This window comes from Carassius carassius, chromosome 33, assembly GCF_963082965.1.
Source record: "Carassius carassius chromosome 33, fCarCar2.1, whole genome shotgun sequence".
In the NCBI taxonomy this organism is placed as follows: Eukaryota; Metazoa; Chordata; class Actinopteri; order Cypriniformes; family Cyprinidae; genus Carassius; species Carassius carassius.
In genome coordinates this window covers 22,073,034-22,080,119 of record NC_081787.1, presented here as the reverse complement: position 1 = coordinate 22,080,119, position 7,086 = coordinate 22,073,034, and the positions used below count along the sequence as shown (strand labels likewise).

General features: G+C 35.7%; 1 pseudogene; it reads left to right on the top strand.

The window, feature by feature from the left end:
• The first annotated feature begins 329 nt into the window (after positions 1-329).
• LOC132114161 (protein bicaudal C homolog 1-A-like) lies at positions 330-6,047 on the top strand (annotated as a pseudogene).
• Positions 6,048-7,086: the final 1,039 nt, after the last annotated feature.

The window sequence follows — 7,086 nt, the reverse complement described above, 5'->3', positions numbered from 1 at the left end:
TTACATTTATTCACTTAGCTGACACTTTTATCCAAAGTGACTTACAATAGCCACATATGTCAGAGGTCGCACACCTCTGGAGCAACTAGGGGTTAAGTGTCTTGCTCAGGGACACATTGGTGTCTCACAGTTGATTCGAACCCGGGTCTCTCACACCAAACACATGCGTCTTATCCACTGCGCTAGCACCACCCCTAAAATTAAAATGAAGCTATATAAACACTTGCATTTTTACAATACTATAAGTGTGTCCCATAAGGTAATGAAAAGTTTGACACACACTTTTAGTCTTCATACTCACTTGAACACTTGGGTAAAATACAGGAAAAATGGACAAAGCTAGAGGTGCTCCTGGGGTAACAGGGATGATGGTGAGCACACAGCTGGACGTGACCTCACAGCAGCACCTGTTTCAGTTGGGTCAGAACGGAGCCAATTTCCTGACTGTCATGCATCAGATGCACACGCAGTTCATCCTGCCTGTCCTCAGTACTCTTCAACACACACCCTCACTGCTGACCCAGGGCACGGCCCACGGAGTGTGTGTCGCTCGCCAGCAGCTGATGGTACAGATCTGTCTTGTGTTTTGAGCACAGTTTGTGGAGATGGTCGCAAGAAGTGAGAGATAGTGTTATTTTAGTGTTAAAATGCTGTAATAGCGTTTATTTATTTTTTTGCATTGTATATATTTTTATTTTTCAAAGGAATGTTGTCGTGTTTTGTAATTTTCTATGATTTTTTAAACATGTATGTATAGTTTTGATTAATTTAAAAAAATGGTAATAATAAATAAAAAGACTTCTCAATGAACTTGCAAATTTCATAAGAAATGCAAAAATGTTTTGGTTTGATCCAGTGTTACGAAGACTAATATATTATAAATAGATTAAAATAGAATGTAACAAATATGTAAATTAAAAATAGCTTGACATGAAATAAAATAAAGTATAAAAAACAAATATATTACAAACTAAAAAAAAATAATAATTTATATATATATATATATATAAACACACACACACCCGATGACGATGAGCCATTAATTATATATATATAATTATATAACAGCAAAAAAAAGAGGAATACATAAACTTACTTATTTTAAGTTAATTTTTGTTTAGTTTAAGTGCTAAAACGACTTAAACTGAAATAAAAATTCACAAAAATAAAATAAATTAGAGAGAGAGAGAAACAAAATTACTAAAACTTAAACTACATTTAAATTATGAATAAATACTATATAATAATGTGTTAATTAAACCTAAATAAGAGTGGGACAATCTGAACTCATTATAATTAAGGTAATTTCTCCCGAAGTGCTTCTTTCACATTCATAGATTCTATTGTTTTCAATGTAATTGCATTTCGAGCAATAGTACACCAAACAAATTGACTATATCACCACATGACCGTCTATGTGCATCTAATGGTGTGTGAAGAAATTTGTCATTCAGTCGTTATATGCTGTGGCCCCAGACAACATGTAAAGTGCATCCTAGTTAAAAAGGCCGGAAAATAATTGCATTAGGAAATATCAAAGCAAATGCCATTTAATGTGAAAACAGATGCACAAAAACAACAGGTTTAGCAGTGTACTGTACAGGATGCAGTGTATGTGGAATGCATAATATAATAAACAATTGTCATTAAGTACATTTACTCTGAAATGAATGAATCTGGATGAGATGATACATGTGTTGGTCTCCTGCTGGTGTGTGATGTGTGTGGTTTCTCATTCAGGACTGTCTGCCTGATGTTTGATTTGAAGGATGAGGGAGAGTCTGACCCTCAGAAACTCGCCCAGATGATGCCGAACCTGGGAGTTTTTATCAGCGTCAAACCCAAGGTCAAGCAGACAGCGAAGGTACTGCAGCACAGCTCCCACAATGCACCTGTCACCAAACACTGCAAACCCATACACTTCTAAATATAGTATTTATACATCATGACTGTATTTGTTATACAACTTGTAATTTTTATGCTGAAAACATGCTACAGTGATGAAAATCTAATCTAATCAATGGAAATTACACAACAAAACTCTATACTTAATTATAATTAAATAAATTAAACAAATTTTATAATACATTGTTTTAATTAATATTAAACATAATAAAACATAATGTTAATGTATTAAAATATATATGATTTTACTTTTTGAGTTGTTCTGCTTCATGGGGTGTGTAGAATATTCGTAGAATGGATGGTATGGTGAGCTGTTAAAGATAATTATTCCCCAGCTGACATTTCACCAAGTATTCACAAGTGAAAGAATATCATGGATCAATGTTGAATTTCCTGCAGAATGGTTTGACTTATTATTATTATTATTATTATTATTATTATTATTGTCATAATTTTTTTAAAGATTTTGTTTAAATTGTAATGCTGATTTATTTTGTACTGTATTTTATTAAGCTTCTTACAACATTTAGCATTACAATTTTTTTTTTTTTTTTTTTTTTTTTAAGTGTTGAAACATCAACTGTCCTTTTTTCAACCATATTTTGCTTGGTTTTATTTTTGCTCATCATATATAATTTTATTTATAATACTGTTTTTTTTGGCATATAAAGTGTTAAATGTTCAAAGGTTTAGAGAGGATCATCGGCAGCCTGTACAAGGCCAGACGTCTGCTGCTGGGCCTGGACTCCACTGAGGTTTAAATGACAACTAAGAATGTGTTTGAGGTCTCAATGACGACAAAGACCCTTGTGGACCCTCTGATGGCCAATAATGGAATCACAGGCTTCTGGATCAACGTACTAATGTAGCAGCTGCACCTAACTGAGACATGTGTGTGTGTGTGTGTGTGTGCACGCTTCATCCTCTTTAATTTCATTCATGTTTGCTTGTAAATAAATAAATCTTCAGGTGCTGTGTCCTCTCCTGATGCCGTGATTGGCTCTCTCTCTGGGTAGCCCACCCCGCGCCTCCTCCCAGATTGGCTGTTTCCTCAGAAGATGGAAGGACAGGAATCAAAGGGGTGGAGTCCAAACTGGGGAAGGTTTGGATGACCATCATGTTTATGATGGACATACTTGTGTACTGTATGCATCTCACATGTGTCTAGAACATGTGCTGCTCGTATTTGACCCCATGATAAAAATAGATAAATAACAATTAAATAAATATATAATAAGAATAATGTTTTCTTTATCTAAATTAATTATAACAGTAAAATTATATGACATTTAATATTTGGTGCTTTTAATTGAATTCTGATTTAAATAATACTTAAAAATTATTATTAAATATAAATATTATTATTCATATGTATTGTTCATATGTAATGAGAATTACAAATAATGGGAATTACAAACAAAATTCTTTAAAACTGAAATAATTATGGTACAAATAATTTCACAATATATAAAAGAAATAGTCCTAAAAATAGTTGTCTTATATAGGGTTATTCTGAAATTTTCAAAGCAGTTTTTTTGTGTAAAAATGTCTCAGCTTTTGGCAGTCCATATAATGAGTTAAATGAGTTGATATAAATCATGGTTGATGTCATTTCCAGTTCCTTTGACACTTTGGAAATGGAAAGGATTAGGTGAATGGTGGTGGATTAGGAGATACCCCCTGACTATGTAAAGTGCTTTGAGTGCCTAGAAAAGTGCTATATAAATGTAAGGAATAATAATAAAGTATGCATTGTATCATGGGAGACAGATATATCTCAAACAGTGTGCTCTAGCTGAATAGAAATTTATAAGATCATACTAATTGATTGGCTGATTCAATAATGCTACTTAATATATCTTCAATTTAAAAAAAGTAAATTACATTTATTGACCGTACAAATTTTTGAGTAAACAAAACCCAAAATTTGATAATTTAATTGTGTCAGATTCCAGAGACTGAAGATCAGCTGCAGAGCAGAGATGGAGTCCTTCGTCACATCACATGCAGAGGTCACAGAGGTTGTAGTCAAGCCATCTGTTTCATCGATGAGAAGCAGCCAATCAGAAACCTCGAGCGAGCCGAACCCACCAGTCACACCTGAGAGGTAAAAGCCTCCATCCTAAACAGGGATGTGTGTTTGGACAGACAGTCAGACGATGCTCTTGATTCCACTCTAGAATATGATGTACAGCACTGAATGCACCTCTCTCTCTCTCTGTGTGTGTGTGTGTGTGTGTGTGTTTCTAAATCAATGAGTGAAGGTGAATGGTGTTTATCTGAACAGAGACAGACGCTGTAGTCTGAGAATTTTCCCATCTGTGGACGCTAATAATGGGGTACAGCACTTTCACATTTTTAAAATGAAAACAGTTGCTTGTTGTAAATGTATCACATCTTCTGTATGAATAGTAAGTCAGAAAGACAGATTTAGCTCTCAGTTAAAGTTCACAAAATCATTTGTATTAACATATACAGGTCCTTCTCAAAAAATTAGCATATTGTGATAAAGTTCATTATTTTCTATAATGTAATGATAAAAATTAAACTTTCATATATTTTAGATTCATTGCACACCAACTGAAATATTTCAGGTCTTTTATTGTTTTAATACTGATGATTTTGGCATACAGCTCATGAAAATCAAAAAATTAGCATATTTCATGCGACCAATAAAAGAAAAGTGTTTTTAATACAAAGAAAGTCAACCTTCAAATAATTATGTTCAGTTATGCACTCAATACTTGGTCGGGAATCCTTTTGCAGAAATGACTGCTTCAATGCGGCGTGGCATGGAGGCAATCAGCCTGTGGCACTGCTGAGGTGTTATGGAGGCCCAGGATGCTTCGATAGCGGCCTTAAGCTCATCCAGAGTGTTGGGTCTTGCGTCTCTCAACTTTCTCTTCACAATATACCACAGATTCTCTATGGGGTTCAGGTCAGGAGAGTTGGCAGGCCAATTGAGCACAGTAATACCATGTTCAGTTAACCATTTACCAGTGGTTTTGGCACTGTGAGCAGGTGCCAGGTCGTGCTGAAAAACGAAATCTTTATCTCCATAAAGCTTTTCAGCAGATGGAAGCATGAAGTGCTCCAAAATCTCCTGATAACTAGCTGCATTGACCCTGCCCTTGATAAAACACAGTGGACCAACACCAGCAGCTGACATGGCACCCCAGACCATCACTGACTGTGGGTACTTGACACTGGACTTCAGGCATTTTGGCATTTCCTTCTCCCCAGTCTTCCTCCAGACTCTGGCACCTTGATTTCCGAATGACATGCAAAATTTGCTTTCATCTGAAAAAAGTACTTTGGACCACTGAGCAACAGTCCAGTGCTGCTTCTCTGTAGCCCAAAGTGGCTTGACCTGGGGAATGCGGCATGTAGCCCATTTCCTGCACACGCCTGTGCACGGTGGCTCTTGATGATTCTACTCCAGACTCAGTCCACTGCTTCCGCAGGTCCCCCAAGGTCTGGAATCGGCCCTTCTCCACAATCTTCCTCAGGGTCCGGTCACCTCTTCTCATTGTGCAGCATTTTTTGCCACACTTTTTCCTTCCCACAGACTTCCCACTGAGGTGCCTTGATACAGCACTCTGGGAACAGCCTATTCGTTCAGAAATTTCTTTCTGTGTCTTACCCTCTCGCTTGAGGGGGTCAATGATGGCCTTCTGGACAGCAGTCAGGTCGGCAGTCTTACCCATGATTGCGGTTTTGAGTAATGAACCAGGCTGGGAGTTTTTAAAAGCCTCAGGAATCTTTTGCAGGTGTTTAGAGTTAATTAGTTGATTCAGATGATTAGGTTAATAGCTCGTTTAGAGAACCTTTTCATGATATGCTAATTTTTTGGGGTTTTCATGAGCTGTATGCCAAAATTATCAGTATTAAAACAATAAAAGACCTGAATTTTTCAGTTGGTGTGAAATGAATCTAATATATATGAAAGTTTAATTTTTATCATTACATTATGGAAAATAATGAACTTTATCACAATATGCAAATTTTTTGAGAAGGACCTGTATATATTTTTTAAGACCTTTTTTGTTTGCTGTTAATTTTAATAGGATCGTGAATCGGAAAGACAGAAGCTTCTGGCAACTCAAGTTTTTTTTAAGTTTTTTATTGTAGGACTTATTTAGGACTTTATTGTAGTGCGAAAAGACAATTGACAACTTTTTTATTATATTAAATTATATTATAACTTAAAACATGTTTTGTAATATAAATATAAAAGTATATAAAACTGAACAAATATTGTATTATATAACATACTGTTATGAAAAAAGTAATAATATTAATATATAAAAATATGTAAAAAATATTGTTAAAATTTGTGAAGTATTTCTACATCATGGGTGCATTTGTTATGTTAGTAAAAAATTAGCTGGCAACATATTGTAACAGACACGCCAGGCTCCAACACCAACCAATCACAGCGCACTCCCTCACCTGAATACTAATCACTCCCACCTGCTCCTCATACACCGGCAATCATCCTCTCCCATAAAAACCACACACATGCACCCAGTCACCGTCCGGTCTCGTTTGCCACAAGGTCTGTACCTGCCTGCTTACTCAAAGGACTAACCTATCTCTCTGCTTACCTCTCTCCAGCGATCTCCAGTGTCTCCCAGTCTCCATCGTGTGTGTGTGTGTCCTCTACCTCCAGCGTCTTGTGTTCATCATCCATTCATCTCCACTACCGCCAACCCCATATCCTCACTGTTCACTACCTGCTCCTCTGCTTGTGCCATAATAAACCGTGTTCTTCTGTTATTCCAGTCTCCTGTCCCTGAATACCCTAACACATATATTATGTTATTACTACTAATAGTAATTATTGCTCTTGTTTGTTTTCATTATTAATATTATATAAAAAATCTAATATTCATTTAGTGCCATTCATTAAGTTAAATTAAAACTGGTGATGCTGATGTACATGACACAAATGACAATGAGACATGTCTAATTTAGATATTATCATGCCAGCAGTAATATGGATTTTGAATTCACCCTCATATTTACTCCAGAGTTTTAAAGATCAAGATCAGCTTGACATATTACAGACTGATTTTCTGCATCATTTTCAGTGTCTCACATCAAAGCATAATCTTTCTATGATCAGATGTGACGATGAAAAGCCCTAAAGATGAGTGATTTAAGTGGCTGGATGGACTC